This window comes from Rattus norvegicus, chromosome 16 (genome assembly GCF_021556685.1).
Source record: "Rattus norvegicus strain SHRSP/BbbUtx chromosome 16, alternate assembly SHRSP_T2T, whole genome shotgun sequence".
NCBI classification, from domain to species: Eukaryota; Metazoa; Chordata; class Mammalia; order Rodentia; family Muridae; genus Rattus; species Rattus norvegicus.
In genome coordinates, this window is record NC_141549.1 from 73,228,506 (window position 1) to 73,246,924 (window position 18,419).

The following is an 18,419-nucleotide window of genomic DNA, read 5'->3' on the forward strand; positions in this document are numbered from 1 at the left end:
TGCTGGAACTTGCTGGAAATACAAAGGGGACAGAAAGGATTTAAAGTCATCTGAGGCTTTGCATGTGGAGAGAGGGAGCGAAACAGAGACACTTTAGAGAAGAACCCTGGAGCCCGGCATGAAGTCAGGGTAGAGATGGCCATGCAGAGGCCACGCACAGCATGAGGAGCTGGGTGCTGCCTGGAGCTGGGAGAGATGTTACCTCAGGTCGGTAGGCTTGCAACATCATTTTCCAGGTGGGCCAGGATGGCAGACTCCATGAGGCCCTATGGTTGGCTGAGAGAATTAGAATTAAAGAAGATCCAATGCTCTGTCCTGCAGCTTATGGGGGAGGTCTATGGATTTATATCTGTGCACGTGCATATGCATGTGTGCGTGTGCATGTGTGTGTGTTTGTGTGTGTGTATGTATGTGATCCTGATGCTAAGGTACTGGCTCTGCCTCCTGTGGGAACTTTGCCAGGACAAGGCACAGCTCACAATTTCACTTTGACCCTGGAATTAAAAGAAAAGAAAAGGAAAGAAGAAAAAAAGAAAAGAGAAAGATGCATGGTTTTCTCTCTGGGCTGGCCATTTCAGGTGGTGGCTCAATCTAATTGGTCATCAACCAATTGTGTGATCTTGTAAAAGTAGCTTCAGCTCTAAGATTCATCTGAAAGCAGAAGAGGACCCTTGCCCGACACCTCACCGGGTCGCTGTGGAATGGCTACGTGACATTGTGGACAGCCAGCATTTTGTTAACTTGACTGTGATATACACAGGTTATTGTGTGTGCTTTGACAGAGACTCTGGTTCTGTTATCAGAATACGGACCCTCGTCTCTAAGCAAAGCGTTTCAGAGTCTGGACTGCTTGAAGGGACGAGCTGCCCCGTTTATGGAGCAGGATGCGCCTGTCAGGGAGGACCTCTGCTCTTGGGGATACACAAGTGAGCGGATACACTCACACCTGAGCGTCACACTTCCTCTCACACAGTTATTTCTGGAAGTACCTAACCCCATCTGGCCTTGGCCAGCCAATCTAGGCAGGCCTAACCTGAAAGGGGTCTAACCCGAAAAGCAACTGAATTATACCCCAGACTCAAGACACCAGGGCTAGGTGGGCAGAGCCCTTTCTATCCTTGGATTGATCCATGCTGTGTATCGTCAGCTCTGGAAATGCTGAATCAAACCTTTCCCCACTGTGGGAGATTGCAACTGAGCATCTTACCTGAACAGAGGACATTTCATGAGCTCACATGGGTGTATGCTGATAGGAGTGGGGAAAGGAAGTCAAACCTCCAGGCTGTTCAATAAGTCCCCATTTCTCTTTCCAAACTCGGGCATACCTGTGTGCTGCCTGAGGATGGGCAGTGCTCTTAGAGGTGTATGTGAGGTGATTTGTGTCCTGAACCGTCATGGAGTGTCTGTCAGTCCCTCGGGATAGCCTCTTGAAGCACTAAGCAACACTGTAATGGAGAGATGTGTGAAGCTGTTCTTTAGCAGAGCACACTTGGAAGGGAAGAACACAAAGGACGGACAGACTCCTCTCCTTAGAACCCTGGTCTAGTTTGGGTAGCAGCGAGTACACACACGGGCCGGCCAGGTGGGATGGAGAAAGAGGATTAAGTCCCAGTTGGCCCTCAAACCTGCTTAGGTCTCTGACCTGGTCTCACACTTTGCTGTTGAAAAAAAAAATGCCATGAGTTTTAGGCCTGAGCAAGAGAGGCAGAGAGGTTGGATCCTATGCAAGGCCAGGGTGGGAGAGGGGCTGAGATAAAAAGTGGTCTCACGGCTCTCAGCAGGGCACCAAGAAGGCCAAAGCAGAAATTCATGGATTGGCTCCCTTCCTTGAAGGCGTGGGTGTTAAAGCTCATAGCGATTGCAGAGGTGGGAATAGGGATTCTCAACTTTTGGGAAACCCCTGAAAGCCCTGGTATTTCCCTTGGAAGTCATAGGGTGGTGCTGCTTATTTATTTGGGAGCTGGAGGGAGCAATACGCTTGAGTTTAGGAAGTGGCCAAGTAGCTTGGTGAGCCAGACCCAGTCAATCGATCCCAATGAGACAGATGGAGAGAGCCAAGACACAGGAAGGGTTGTAGAATGGCTTCACATCACTGTGCGTTTCCACACTGATCTAAGAAACCTTTCTGTGTGTCCTTCCTTGTTTGAAAAAAAAAAAAGACCACAACAAACAAAAAAACCAAAAAACCTATGTTTATTGAGTCTCTGAGATGCAACAGAGGCCAATCCTGATCGTACAATTAAATGTTTCACAGCAATGAGTACCATAGGAATGCCCAGTGGGTACAAGCCAGCCCATAGTACTTTATAGGACTTGCTTTTGTGTTTGGAGATTTCAACTGCTAAGCTGCAATGAGGCTGAATAGGTGGGTCCTTCTGGCTTGGGGCTTGGTGTGGGACACAAGGACCATCTATACAGCCAAGGATGCTGGCAGGCTTTTGTTTTGCATGGGTGGTCTCCATAGGGGGCACTTATTTAGAATTGAGGAAATCTGGGGGAGGTAAGACCCAGATAAAGGAAGTAGGTCATGGGAGGTCATGGGGTCAAGGTTCTTGGGGTCATGTTATCCGTGAAGGCTTCATGTCCTGCTGGCTGCTTCTCTGCCTTTTCTGTGAGGGCCTGAACCACTGAAGCCATCAAATTAAATCAGCTAAGTTATTTCTGCCAGATATTTTTGCACAGCGATGGAAACCTAATACAGTGTTCAAATTAAGCTCACTGGATAAATGATTTGGAATTAGTTAGGGATATTGGCAAAGTAGAGGTTTTTGGAATATGAGCAAGGAAGGCAAGGAATCGATCGCAGCCGGGAAGAAAGATGGGAGAAAGGAAGACAGTTCTGTGGATGAGGTAGAGTCAGAGGCTTTGGGGAGGATGCATGAAGACCCGAGCGAAGGTCTGTAAATGATGAGTTCAGAAACCTGGGGAAAGGTGGTTAAAGAGGCGTGGGCCAAAGGTATCGACTGTGAAGCCAGGAAACTGAAGGCACAAACTAGGGACCAAGTTCCTAAGCAGAGGTCAGTGATTCCCTGGGGGATGGCAACACTTGGGAAGGAGAGAGACAGGAGTTGAGGCCAAGACTCCAGGGATATGATCTGTCTGTAAACCGAGCCAGTGGAAGATAGATAGCAGCTAGCAAGGCTGGGAGGGAATGTTGGCATGGAGCTTGTAACAATGAGGGCACCGAACTAAATAGAACTCAGCCTGCATGGTCAAGGGGAGCATTGCTGCAACCAGGGACAACCTGCTTGTCTCATTTGAGGTTACCTGGGTATTCACTCTCTCGGTACCAGGCAGGCAGGTGGTATAAAGGTTTAAACGGTGTTGTCAGATGAGCTATAGCAAAAATAACAGAGCCCAGAGACCTATACCACCTAGCATGAGTGTCTTGTGGTAGACATGGAGTTTAAGAGCAGGTGTCTGAGAGTCCTGCTGGTTCTGATTTGAACCCCAACCCCATCAATATCTGGACACGAAGCTTTGAGTGGGTTTCTTCTCTCCTAATGGAGTAGCATTGTGCCAAGGGTTAAATGAGCTAATCTTGGTAACCAGACTCAGACATGTCCCAAGAGATGAGGCTGGTGGTGGCTGTTATAGTTACAAAAGAACAAGGTAGTGGGTTGTTCAAAGAGGTCAGGGGATTTGCCTAAGGACATACACTGAGGTGACAGATCTCACTCAGATGCAGTCCATTTGACATTGGAGACTTACCTCACTAAGTCACACTGCTACACACACACACACACACACACACACACACACACACACACACATAACCCAAAGGTAAACTGCTCACAAAAGGTCTGTTGTCCTTGTTCAACTACTAGTAAGTGGGTGGAGGGGTCTGGGTGTCCTTTTCCCACTCTGTATGGGTGCGTGTATGCACACATATAAGAAAGTTGTGCTCTGTCCTTATTTCCCTAAGATAGAAACTCTTACCCAAAACTGCCAACCCCTACCAAGCTAGCAGTCAGCAAAAACCCAGTGAGCCTCCTTTCTCTGCCCCATCACAACCTGAAGTTTTACAGGGGATCTGGGGTATGAACTCAGGTCCTCAAGTTTGCACTCTTTTCTATAGCACCATCTCCCCAGCTTCCTTTACACAGGCTTTCCGGCCGGTTCCTAACTGGCTTATAGTAGGCGGCTTTGGTGACTCTCTCATAGAGAGAGAGTGGCTGTGAAAACAGGAGAATGGACCCACCCACTCAACTCTCTGTCTGCCCTCTGGTTTCACTGCCCAATCCAGCAATGGGAACTTAGCTGGCGTTTAGAGCCACATGCAGTTGTAACAGGGCGACTTGAGCTTCAGAGGACGTAGGTCTGAGTTTTTAACTCCTAGTGGGACTCTGTCCATAGTGGTCTGGTTTCACCATTTCACCTGCTGTTAAAATAAGGACAGTGATTGCCTGAGCATCTCCCAAGTTTGAGATGAGGCCCAGATTACATGATGTAAGGGAAAGTTCTTTAAGGAGGAACTCGCCCTGTCAAGTTGTGGGTAAGACACGCTTCCCGTGGAGAGATCTGGAGTTGATCCCGAGAGTCTGGCCTTTTCTTATCATGCGCCCTATGGGGCCTTGAGGGCAGCTGATCCCTGCGCCTCCCTGTGTTTTCTCAACCCCACCCCATCCTCCGCAGCTGTGAGGTTGTGTACAGGCTCAGCCTCCCCACAGGACAGCAGAGCTGACTCCCAAAGTGAGTTGAGAGTTATCTCTCTCCATCACTGGGGCACTGAGCATGGACTTGGAGAAGTTGGAGAGGTTTCCCTATTGTCAGCTTCTATTACTCAGCTCACAAATTCGAGGATGACATGACCTGCCTCAGGATCACCTCTGGGAGCTACTAGATATAGCAGAGGTAGAGAGGCGGGCCTGGGAGGAGGGTAGACATTGTCCTTCCTCTTCTGTACCAGCTCCTGTGAACTAAGGGATGGAGCATTGTCTAGTGTGAGTCAGTCCCGGCTCCTGGAGGAAATGGAGCACAGGAAGCTCCAACTGGAGACCAAGGCTTCAATGTATGCTGGGATCTGTCACCCATTTCCTCTCTCAGTGGACTTACAGCCACTCTGCTGCCTTCAGAAAAGCCTGGCTAGGTTCTCAGGAAGCCAACAGGCATCTTAGTCATGCTGGCCCATGAGAGTCTCTCTCCTTGACTTCTCCAGGAAGACCCATGGGAGCTTTCTCTAATACCCTTCTTCCCTCACCCCCAAACCATATCTTTCATGGAATCTACTAGAAGTAACTGAAACCTCCGAGTGCCATGGGTCTGGGAGGAACCAGACAAGGAAGGAAGATGGTTTTATCTGAGTACTAACCACAAACCAATCCCAAGCGACTCCTAACCAGTTCTGTTAAGAGTTATGAGGAGTCTTGGAAGAGTGGGAAGGGACGTAGACAGCTATTGAGTCTGACCTCCATCCTTAGCTGATGAGGAAGTGACTTGCTCACAGGCCCAGAGCTAAGTTTTGTTTTTTATTACTAGGAAAGCAATTATCTTGTAGTAATTGTCCTTTGTAGGCAGTGGTGTTTTATGACACACCTGTTTCCCTCACCAGTGGGATGACAGTCTCCAGAGCTTTGTGGACCATAAGGGCACTGGGCCAGCTTCCCCATTGTGTATCAGCCTTTGGTGTATCTGTCCTCTCTACACATCCTCCCGATGTCCTTACCTGACCCCACAATCCTTCAATTCACAACTGCCAGCTCCCCACCACCACCACCTTGTTGTCTTTTGAGATCTTACCCTCCCAGAATTCAAGGGGTCACCAAGAAAAAGGGTTGTCCAATCTCTAATGCAGGAAAGGCTTGTGTAATCCTCTGCATATGGAGGTTCACCTGGTGTTATGACCTAAATTGTACCTACCACAGAAGGAGTCCTGGAACAGATCCTTCCTCATAACGGTCAAAAGAAACCAATACTGTTGATACCTTGACCTCTGACCTCCAAGCTTCAGATCTGTAGCGAACCAGCCTCCATTGTATAAGTTACCCCATGTGTAGTATTTTGTCATGCCACTCTCACTAGGTGACATGCTTTTCAATAGTCACCTGGCTCAGGAATGGTTCCTATCAAGAACTGCTGAGAGGAGTGAGGAATAACCTGACCAAAGTCAAGAGAGACATCCGAGTTAGAGGAGGATGTGAACCAGACAAACTTAGGGCCCCTGGGCTCAGTGGATACCTTGCTCTTACTGGGGTATATTCTTGTAGGGTAAATTTCTTCACCTCGATGGGTCTCGGTTTCTCTGTTTGTGGGATGGGAAGAATAATGCGTTTCTGAGTTGTCTCACAGGTTGTGGTACTGATTAGATGATCAAAATGTACGAGTGCTTGGTAGACACGTCAGTGACAGTGACAATCTCTTGCCAGGGAGATTGTTGGTACCTGTATCAATCAGATTTCCAGCACTGTAACAAAACACTTGGAATAATCAACTTAAAAAGGAGGAAGGTTTATTTGGGTATTTTGGAGGTGTCAGTCTATGGCCGGTTGGTCTGATTATTGGGCCAGTGGTGAAGGGACACTTCATGACAGGGAACCATGGCAGAAGAGCTGCTCACCTGATGATGGCCTAGCAAAAGAGAGAAGGGAAGACACTGGATTCTGCTATTCCTCTCAAGGGCATTCCTCCTATGGCGTGAAGACCTCCTATTAGGCCCCTTTTGTTAAAGGTCCCATCATTTTCCAATGGCACTGAGTTGGGAGCAAGCAATTAACACATGTACCTTTGGAGGCCATTCCAGAACCAAAGAGTAGTAGAGCCCTTCCTGGTAATGTCACACTGAGCTTAAGGAGGAGCCAAGGCTGCTCTTGAAATGGGGATCTGCCATTACATGGGTGCAGGCTCCTTACAGAGCATCAGCAGTAGGGTCAAAAGGCTCCTTACAGTGCATAGAGCCCAGTTCTAGGTTTAAACTATGGGAGTGTGTGGGGTACAGGTTTCCCTTAGCATCTCAAGAAGTTTGGAAGTAACTGTGGATACGTTCCTGACTCTGTGCGAAGCTGCTGGGGAGAGACTGACCCTCAGATGAGCTGGGACACCAGGAAATGGTTTGATTGTTTGTTTGTTGTTTTCTTTTCTTTTTGTTGTTTTTTGTTATTGTTATTGTTTCTTTCATTTGTTTGATTTTTGTTGTTGTTGTTTGTTTGTTTTTTAAGACAGGGTTTCTGTGTGTATCCCTGGCTGGCCTGGAGCTCACTCTGTAGACCAGGCTGGCCTCAAACTCATAAAGATCCACCTGCGTCTGCCTCCTGAGCACTGGGATTAAAGCATGTGCCTCCACTTCCTGGCTGTAGGCAGCATTGTGTGAAGTACGAACGACCATCAGAACCACGCATCTATGCTCTGTGAGGCAGATCCAGAGCCTTCTCTGGGCCTTCAGAAGTGACTGGGCTGCTGGTCTTCTTCATTCGTTGGCACTGTTCGGGTGACCTCTGTGAGTGACGACCTTGAGATGATCTTCCAGGGATGGCAGCAGCAGAGACCGCAGCAGCAGAATGGAGAGCACTGGAAGCTTCCCAGCTGGAGGAAGCTGTGTCTTCCATGTGCAAGATACCTTGCAAACAGACCGTGCCCATCAAGGTCTCTTCCACACAGCAGAACCTTTCCTGTGGAACACATAGACTCAGACAGACACAGACAGACAGACACACACCCCTACATCTGTCCCACCGCAGGTACTTTTCTATAGGGAACACACACACACTTTATGACGTGATGTAACTTTTAAAAAATGTAGCTGGAAAAAACCCCAGATCGAATTAGAGATGAGCACATACTATGGGTTCTCATGCACCCATCTCCCGGACCCAGGATGGCGAGCATCTCAGAGCGTTCGCTCTGTCCCTCCTCTGTGTATTGTTACCGTCTCTCAGCTTTCTCTTAAGGTCTCTCACGTTGCCTCCTCTTTCTCTCCCTTCACAACATGCCGGTTGGGTTTTGCCAGGTGGTTCTGATTAGCCTCCTTTTACAAAGACAAACCCTGTTTCGGAGAGTCAAAGAAAGTTTCCCAAGGTCATAGAGTAAGGGATGGCAGAGACCGATAGCTCAGGCCTTCTAGTACCTGATGGTATATGCTCTTTACTCGTCTGTTTCAGCCATATTGGGGTGCCAACAGGGTGTGTGACTTGTTGGGTATATAGTCAGTTTGGGGTCCCTGAGACTCTTAGTTTACCAGGTTAGGCCTTCCTTTTTTAACCCCTGTGTGTCCTGCCCTGCTGTCAGGCCCCTATGGCTTGAGGGATTAGGGAGAAAAGGGCAAACTCAGCTCTCTGAGGCCTTTCATCTGTGGCTTCCTTGGATCATGGCTGCGGGATGTTTATGAAACTCTGAATCAATTTGAGGCGCAGAGATTTTCAATCAGGGAAGCAGATTGTGCTGATAGGGTCAAAAGGCCTGTCGCCAGCAAGGAGCTAGGCATCTGACATATTAATTTGAGCTGTCAGAACCAATATGTGTAACAGAGGTGTGGAGGTACAGGCCCTGTTTCTGGAAAGGAGTAAGGGGGGAAAGTGGGGGAAATACCACCCTGGGAGAATATGACATTTCACAGATTCCAGCAGAGCCAGTCCTGCCTGCAGCTCAGCCTGTGACCACCGTGGCCCCGGCTCCCTGGAGAGGGCAGGGGTGCAGGCTGAAAGCCAGGAGAGGTGGGAGGCTCTGAGCCTCACAGCAGCATCTGTAGTAGGTATGCTGTAGGTAAAGTTTACTTGGCTTGCTGTAGACAAGCTCTCTCTTCCTTATCTGCCCTCACCTGACGCGGAGCCCCTCCTGCTGGCACAGGAGGCAGAGCTGAGCTCCAGGAGGAAGCACTTGTTACTTAGAGCCTTTGATAGTAGCCTGTGAACTGGCTAGCTAGAGTCAAGCCTCTGAGAGGAGACCTGCCTGGCCCAAGATCACACCCATAACATACCTTGTGCTCTTAGTGTTGCTTCCTTGTATCCCTTCCTCAACCTCTCCTGGGGTCCCTGCCTTTCTTGACATTCTGCGCTCCCAGTACCTTTCAAACGTCTGTGAGAAACTGTGCCATCCCCTCAAGGCTCATTCATTCCCTTGGCAGCAGCTGGATGCTGCTGCTGGTTATTAACTTGGGAATCATGTGACGACATGGCATGTACGTCTGTCTGCGGCTACTGTGTCATCAGCCTGGGCATTGTACTCCTGGGCACTCTCATCTTCTGGAGTCACTGGTGGGAATCAGGGTGGACCTGGAGAAGCTCAGTGGTGCTTGCCCTTCTTATACCAAATGAATACAAGCGAATGAGTGAATGAAGGTCACAGTGTAACCAAGACACAGCTGGGCTCGGAGGGTGTTGTCTTTATTTCCCAGTATCACCTGGATCCTGCTGGGCCTGGCTGCATTGATGATCTCTGTATTGGTGGTGATCATATAAAGAGTTACTCCCCATCCGATAGAACAAGAGCTGTACTTGGAAAATTTGCCATAGAGATAGCTTTGGTTACCTCTCAAAAGGTGACAATGTCTTTACAGTGACACCTTGGGCAAAGGTTCAGAGGCTCAAATACCTGCACACTGCTGAAATCCCTAATGGGAGGTGGGAAGGATTCTGACTCCTGTCAGAATGATTACAAACCAGTGGCTACCTGGGTCCCCTCCATGCTGCTGGGCCCTTCCTTGTGGTGGTCGATGGCTAACGTTGACTGCCAACTCGATTGGATTAATAAGTGCCTAAAAGCTAATCAAGGCATGTCCCTGCGTGTGTCTGCATAGGCGTCTCCATGGACCATTGATCCTGAGGATGCTGGTGTGTTGAAAGGGTCTGTCTATCCCTTGACGGAGCCATAACATAACATTATTAGAAAGCAGCAAAAGGCAAGAAATGGGGGCTCTTGGAGGATGTAGTTCTCTTGGGGGTGCCTTTGGGATCTCCTACCCCTGTTTTTGTGCCTATTTGTCTACCCTTTGGCTACCACGAAGCTCTTGTATTACAAAACCCTGCTGCCATGATAATCTACCTTATAGCAAACCCAAAAGCATGGGATGCAGGGACCACAGACAAGACTCTCTGAAATGTAAGCCAAGCAAAATTCTTCCCCATGCCCCCTTTTCATGTCAGGAATTTGGTTACAGAGGTGAGAGGAGTAACTCATACCCATGGGTAGGGTGCCAGTTTCTCTGGACAGGAGTGTTACAAGGTTTCCCTCAGACACGAAACTCCATCTACTCTCGGGTGGGTCTCCTGGCTCACAATCTAGCCCCGCACCTATCAAATGTAAAATGGTTTATAATTACATTTTACCAATAAATTTGACAATCAGACCTTAGTAAAGCAATCAAATAAATAAATAAATAGATAGATAGATAAGTAAATAGTGCTTGTCTGGGAAGGTAGCTCACTCACTTGGAACATAATTGTCACGGAAGAAAGAGGACACAAGTTTGACTCCAGAAGAAACATTAGAAAAATGAAAGGCTAGGTGTGGTGGTGTGTATTTGTAGTCACAGTGTTGGGAAGGCAGACACAGGAAGATCCATGGGATGCTGTCGGCATAGCCTACTTGGTAAGTTTCAGGACACTTGAGAAACCCTGTCCCAAAATAAAATAAAATAAAATAAAATAAAATAAAATAAAATAAATATAGAAAGAGAAAAGGTAGGTAGCACCTGCAGAATAATACCTGAGAGCACATCTAAAGACCCAGACATACATTAATACTTGTGTATACACACACACACACACACACACACACTCACACACACACACACCACAGATCAAAGGAATCAGTAATCCACTGGGTGCCAGAGCTGTTTAAATCCTAGATCACAGTCTTGACCAGGAAACCTCGTAGTCTTCCAGAAAAATGGAGAGTGGTCATGAAGCAATGTTAGTAATGGTGAGTGCGTTAGGCAGAATGTAAAAGTGTATCTCTGGGAATCTCTGCTTATAGTTACAGAAGCACAGAAAAGGATGGAAAGAAATTCCTCACACATCTTACAAATGGTTACTACTGAAACCTTTAACGCACAGGGCAGACAGAACTCTTGAGTTCCTTTGCTCATGTCCTCTTAGAGGCTTCTGAAAACCCATCTATCAGGTGAAGCGGAAGAACATATTTATTTATGAAAGTCTCTGTAGTTCTGTTCTTGAATGCTGGCAGATGTTATTAGGGGGGAACAGGGGAATACATCACTGATGCAGTTTGAGTCTTTATCATCTCTTAAAATCTCGTGTGTTAAAGACTTGGTCTTCGCAGTGCCCCTCTTAGGAGGTGGTGAACCTTGATGGAGACGCCTAGTGGGAGCTCTTTACACCCCTGGGCTGATACATCTTGAAGGTGATTGTGGGACCAATATGCTTCCTTGCCACAAGTCCAACCCATCATGGACTGGAGTCCTCCAACTGTGAGCCTAAACAAACCTTTCCTTTTCATGAGTGGATCGGCTGACGTAGACATTATAGTGATGGGAAGCTTGCCGGCATGGCTGCTGCTCTCCCTTAAGGTTTCCTGAATCCTGCCTCTGAGTGTGGTCTGATGGGATACGCTGGAAATTGTTCATGAACATTTGTGTTCTTCGCTATGTGGCTTTGGATGAGTTAGCCTCTTCAGGACTTGGGTTATTCATGCCTGAAGCAAGGGAGTCACTGTGTTGACCTTATAAAGCTTTGCAAAGTTAAAGGAGAACTCAGGTAAGATGCCAGGCACAAAGTACTCAACCACAGTAGTTATTCTTAAGCAGGAGTGCCTGGAAGAGTCATAGCTCTGATGGCTTTGTAAGTTACTGGAATTTAAGGGAGGGCCCCCTTTCCCAGGTGCTCTGGGAATTGCAGCCAAGCTGGTCTTGGTCTCCTTGACACATGTTTTCCCCATCCAGTTTACCTTGGCACAAAAGGACAATTCATGGGTATGCTCACATCCTGGCTCTTGACATCAATCTTCCTTCCCAGGCATGTGGTGACAGCTCTTAGGTCTACTGGACATTCGTCTCGGAGTCTCCCATTTATGTTGCTATGGGAAGGAAAAAACCTGGTGTATTTGTCTTTTCTGATGCATATTTTGTAGGGAAGGGGTGAGAGGTGGGTGCCTGAAAAAGAAGGAGGTGGGAGAAGGATCACCTTGGGGCAAGTGTGATCTTAATGTTGAGGTTGAGGGCTTTGCCAGGAACCTGGCATAGAAACACACAGGCCAGCCATATTCCACCAGGGCCGTCCAGTGCCAGCACTGCCATCAAGGGAGCCGGGGAGGCTGTCTCTTTCACAGGTCTAGACTAAAGCTTGTCCTGGCCCTGGGGAGGAAGAGAGTGATTATGTGTAAAGCGGGTGTTTGCTTTGGATTTTTTTCTCAAGCATCATATTTTCCTCCCCTTTTACTAAACAAGTACCTACAGCTCCCGCTTGTTCCCCAACCCAGTGATCTACCCAGATTGGCTCACAGAAGCAAGTCCTTCTCTCGGGTCCTATTGAAGTTCGAATTCCCAGCTGAGATCCCAAGAGTGAAGATCATCATCCTATTTCTTTCTCAGACTTTGGGTCAGATGCCACGGTGAGAAACAAGACAAGCCTCGGGGAAATGTGCTTCATTTTTCTGGACAACACTGAAGAGGCAGTGTGAGTGTGAGAGAGGTTTCTTCATCGACTTCCTTCAGTCACGTATTGATTCGTTGGAAGAGAACTTATTGATCCTTTTCAGCGACAGAACCAGTGTCTACAAGATCAAGCTTATCAATAATTCCAGCATGGCTGGGGGTGGGGCTTCTAAGGCTCTGTCTCTACCTGAGAAGCTGCTATCAACTGACAGTTGCCAGCAGGGAGGGGTTATGTTGGGTAGGTAGGTGGGTTTCCACTAGTAGCTTGGTTATGCTCAAGCAAGCAGCATTAATTGGTCTTAATGGATTATTTTTAATAAAGAAAAGGATATGAAGATGGGAGGACACGTATTGGGGGTGGGGTATCCAAAGAGAATGGAGCCGGGGTAAGAATCGGGGGGAGAGTCGGGTACAGATGATCAAGTTATATTGACTATAATGCATGAAATTGTCAAAGAATAGATAAAAATCTTTTAAGAAAAGAACTGGTCTGTTTAACAAAGTCATATCAGAGTAATTTTATAAGGGTTGGAACTAAAGTTCACAGGGATTCATAGGTTTCCTCAAGGTGTCCATCCTAGTCTACAAGGTGCTGGCCGTGATCTGGCCATTCTCATTTCGAACCCCTAAGTCCATCACGCCCTCGCTATGCGCAGCACTTCTGGAGCAGCGCAGACAACCCTGACTTCTGTTCTTAAAGTTCACCGGAAAGTCAGCCATCTTGAAACTCTTCCTCTGTGGAAACAGTGGTGTCGATGGTGGCTAGGTTTCCAGACCAGTCCGCCATGGCCTGTTTAAATCCACACTGCCGTAGAATTATGGAGCTGCCTGCCTTAGTCTGTGTTAAAAGATTGTAGAAACAATATATTTACAGCTAACAGGACAGACAAGTCTTGCTTGGGGAACGAATCTGTCTACAACCTTGTTCTCAGGTGGAACACAGAAGTCACCAAGTGGCAGTGGAGTGACGAACGGGTATCACCCATATACCCTGATCCTGTCACTACGTACGGGCCATTCATAGTTTTCAGTTTCGTTTCATTTATATAGCTCAGGCTGTTCAGGACTCACTATATAGCCCAAGATAGCCTTGAACTCTGTAAGCCTTTCTGGCATTGGGATATGGCCACATAAGCATGTTGCCTAGCTCTTTGTCTGTATTCTTTTCTTTTGTGTCCCCAACACATGGTACACAATGTGTGTTTGGTTAATTGCTATTGAGTTTCCACTTTCATGGATTTCCCAAGGAAGAGGCCCTCAGACACCTGCTTACAGTCTAGTTACTACTATTTAGGTGCACAATTCTAACAGTCTTGTTTCCAAGTCCACTTCACTTAGGAACAACAACATGAAAACAGATGTCGACACATCGTGCTGACGGCAGCGGGAAGTGGCCAGCATCAAAGGAAGAGACGGAAAAGCTCTAGAGCTGCCATGAACTGCAAAGGCACCGTTGCCAGGGACCATCTATCTCTGCAATCCCGGGCTTCATTATTGCAAAATAAACATTCGTTAGTGCTCTATAATTCATCACTCCTATTTAAGGATGTAGGAAAAAGCATGTGTGGAAATTGTAGGAAGCTTAATAAAAAGTTATGCGTTTTCGTTTTTTTTTTTTTTTGTTTGTTTGTTTTTTTTGTTTGTTTTTTTGTTTTTTGTTTTTTTTTGAAAGAAATGAGTTCCTGTTATCTGGGAGAAACTTTACATCATGGAGTACCATGACCCATGATGCTAGAATAGCTTAGCTATAATAAGGCTTAGTTACTGCATAGGCAATTGGGGGTTTTTGTTGGTGCTCTCATCTTTTTCTTATTGAAAATGCAGTTGAATAACAAATGGGAAAACGTTCCATTGAAGCAAGGAAGCAATGGTCTGCAGTTCAGTTATTTTGGAGGCCAACACACGAGGACTGAATTATCTTGTCTGCCTGTATTACACAGTAAAATTAAGGACCCCGTCTCAAAATGAAACATTAAAAGAGTTTGGGTATGCAAGCCCAATAGTATTGCTTACATGGTATGTATGAGGATCTAGGTTAATCTACAGTTGTCTCTCTCTCTCTCTCTCTCTCTCTCTCTCTCTCTCTCTCTCACACACACACACACACACACACACACACACACACACACACACACACAGAGGCATGCACGCAACCTGAAAGTGGCTAATATGAATAGCAGTGTTTCTCTGGACTCCTGGAACAAAAAAATACCATGGTCCTCATGGCTTAACCACACACTCCTCAGCTCTCAGATGTAGACTTAAGCATGTATACATCAGTTCTCAGATGAGGAGCTGTGGGTCTCAGAATGAAGGCATTGGCGTTGAGTGACAGTCTACTCCCCAGTCCCTGGATCCTTACCTGTTGAAAGATAAAAACTATCACTCCAGGGTTTCCCTAATAAGGAATCTCAATCATACTTTTATGACTTAACCACATCCCAAATAGTTTACCTCTAAACACCAGGATGACATTGGGGGTTTATGTTTCGATATATAAAACTTGGGGCTACCACACATTCATTTTGCAGTGGTCTAGAAATTCAAAAGCGAGGTAAAGCCCTCTGTACCCCCACTTCTTTTACTACGATCAAAATATCTGCTCGGTGAAGGTCTACACGAGATTCGAGATGCACTCACTAAATGAAACCCTCTTATCAAGTCTGTCACCTGCCATTGCCCGGGGGAAGAGGCCAAGTTTTTATAGATCCCTCATATACTTTTATAATTATATGACTTTGAGGATTGTAATGGGAGATTGTGCATGGTCCAAATACTGTGGAGACAAAGGCCCTCTACCTGTTGAAGCATTGCTGTGAGGACAATGGTTCGATTCTCTGGGCATTGCTGGTGCCTCACACAGCTTGTGTCCCTTCCTTAGGGGAAGCCCTTATCTAGTAGTTTGGCAATACGTTATTTAAGGATCTGGTCCTCTTGTCTCACTGTGGGATGTCTCTGAACACACATCCTAGCTCCAGAAACTCAGCATGGCGTTGACTAAGATCCTTGTTTGCCTCTATGTGCACATGGACTTCAGCTTTTAGCCAACCTGCTTCTTTCATTCTATCCAAATCACTTCCCATTGAGTCACCTATGGGCAAATCCCATCCCAAAGCCTGTTTCCTGGGGAACTGACTTGCAACAGTGAGTATGGGATGAGGTGCTGCGAAGCAGATGCTAAAACTGGACCTGGGAGATGGATTAGCCATCTGCCAACATCCCGTGAGGGTCCTGGTGTTAGCAGAATCTAGTATATAGGACAGAGGAGCTGGTGGGAGGAGGGATGGGGATAAGGAAGGAAGGAACTATTCAGGAGAGTGTAATGTCTCAGGTATTTGAGGGGTTTAGGGATAGCAGTAACTAAAGGGACAAAGAGAACCTAGCAATTAATGTACCAGTGAAAGAAAAAGAAAGGCTGACCACCAGCTTAAAATAAGGGACCGCTTTAGAAGCATAATGTAAGACTCTTACTGCTTAAAGTTAGAAGGTGGAAAGAGAAAGGTTAGGCTCAGGGCTTTGACATAAGGATGGTAGAGCTTAAGAAAAGCTGTGTTTTTAACCAGTTGTGCCCAAGTCAGGTTCTACTGAGAATCAATGGGTCTGAGGCTTAAAGTGGGGACATTTGAGTTGATACACTAAAGAATATTGAATGTTAGTCTCCTCTGAACCTGATGGCTTCATGGAAGCAGCTCATTCCTTATAGCTCCAGGTTAGCACTTCCCTCTTGTCTGAAGAAAAATGAAAATGCCTGTCTTGTCTTAGAATTTACTGCTTTTATTGGATACCATGACCAAGGCAACTCTTAAAAGGACAACGTTTAATTGGGGCTGGGCTTACAGGGTCAAAGGTTAGGTACATCATCGTCAAAGCAGGAGTATGGCAGCATCCAGGCAGACACGGTGCAGGCAGAACTGAGAGTTCTACATCTTCATCTGAAAGCTACTATGAAAAGGTTGACTTCCAGGTAGCCTCAGTGAGGGTCTTAAGCCCCCTCTCACAGTGACACACCTACTCCAACAAGGCCATACGTCCTAATAGTGCCACTCTCTAGGCCAAGCCATCCTGATACAAACCATCACAGTGCCTCTGTCTTCCAAGACAATCTAGATTCCTCCTGAGTCTTAATTGTCCATTCCTTCTTAAACACTTGGGATAAGGTGGTTTCAAACAAGCTTGTTTGTGAAAGTGCTAGGCCTTCTATGGAGAATAAGAATGCTATCCCAAGGATCTGCAAGATCTAGCCTCTATGTACCCCTCAATCAGATGGGTATGTGGAATGCTATGTATAAGCATGCTAGTATAAGGACTGGAAAACCGAACTAACATGCTCCTGTGGTGACTCGGGTGTTTGGAGAAGTGAAGGCTTCTTTTCAGTAAATAGAAGTTCTAGAACTCCCATATGAGCAGTTGGGGGAATGGGCCAGCAGACCTATAGAAGTGGAAGTGCCAGAGTGGGTTCTACAATCTAGAACACCTTCCACTTGTGATCTAAGAGTCCGCACAACAGATGCCCCAGGATGCTACCCTATTTATCCAAGTGATATCCTAATCATCAAGTGGCATAAAAACACTAAGAGGTGGAGGTTGTCTGTGGGTTAGGAATAGTGACTTAAGGTGTTACTATAGAATTTCACTCCCTTATGCTACTGTTTCTGGAAGGATCCATAGATAAGAGGGGACAGATGATATCAGTTCATAACCAGAAGCAAAGCAGGCACAACTGTCATGAGCAAGAGGAGAAGTCATAGAGATCTATTAATAATTACCGTAATGTGGTCTCTAGAGGCAAGAGAGCCAAGCTAAATGTCCTACACAGGTATTGCAGAATCTATACAAGCAAACAAGGTGAATACTCAGGGCACTGAAGTCAGTACTCCGATAAGTTATGATTCCTTTCTCAGTTTCTAGACCGAAGACAGTGTTTGGACCTAGAATATGTCAACTGAAAGAGCGATTGGTTTTCTAGAAGAAAAGCCCCAAAAATAACAGTAAATATGAATAATTTATTCAATGCTCAACATTTTGTCAAAATAATGTCAATAATTTATTCAAAGCTACACATGACCATATTCTTGGATATCCTTACCTTGAAGAGCTTGGACTACTCAGAATTATCAATGACTTTTATTTTACAGGGCCTAATTTGATAAGGACACTTGGGAAATGAGTTGATCAATGTATTCTCTCTGGCCAAATTTCATTCACTCTGGGCTTCCTTGGATCTTAGACCCTTTCCTCCTGTGTGTTTTCTGATGAATAATTGACATAGACTTGCTAGTTGGCAGGATTATAACTTTGCCTCTTTATAGTGTTGGGAAGAGCTATTGAAATTGGAATGGCCAAGTGGCCTCTGACTCTCCTCCCACCTTCTGCTCCAAAGAGTGATAATAATCACTATTGTATTCTTATATGGAAAAAAATAGCAGACATTGGTGCTGTTTAAGAACGCCTAAACTGCCTAGGCTTGTTGTTTTCATAATTTCCCCCTCAGTCCACCAATCTGATCCCCACAAAGCCCAGATGGATTCTGGAGAATGATGGTAAAGTACCACAGACTCAACCTAGTAGAAGCTCTGGCTGCGGTTGCACTCTTCCAGATGTGGTATGTTTGCTAAACAGACCACATGGCCCCGGGCATGGAGTGTTTGGCCATCTGTCTGGTGAATACATTTTTCCATAGTTGTGAAGGGGGAGCATCAAAGCATCTGCTCACCTGAGACAGCGACAGTGTCCATTTGTGACTTGGCTTAGGACTGCATGAATTATCTTCTCTGTGTCAAAGGCTAAGGAGACCTGTGCCATCTGGACATTCTAATAGACTAGCCTGTTGGCCCTTGTATTGATACCATTTTAATAGCCACATTGCACGTTAATGAAA

The 18,419-nt window shown here is 46.3% G+C and overlaps 1 protein-coding gene; it reads left to right on the top strand.

Annotated features, from left to right (window-relative positions):
• The window catches only part of Erich1 (glutamate-rich 1), a gene marked incomplete at its 5' end in the record, with an annotated part of 52,793,804 nt that overhangs the window by 42,357,946 nt on the left and 10,417,439 nt on the right, over positions 1-18,419 (top strand).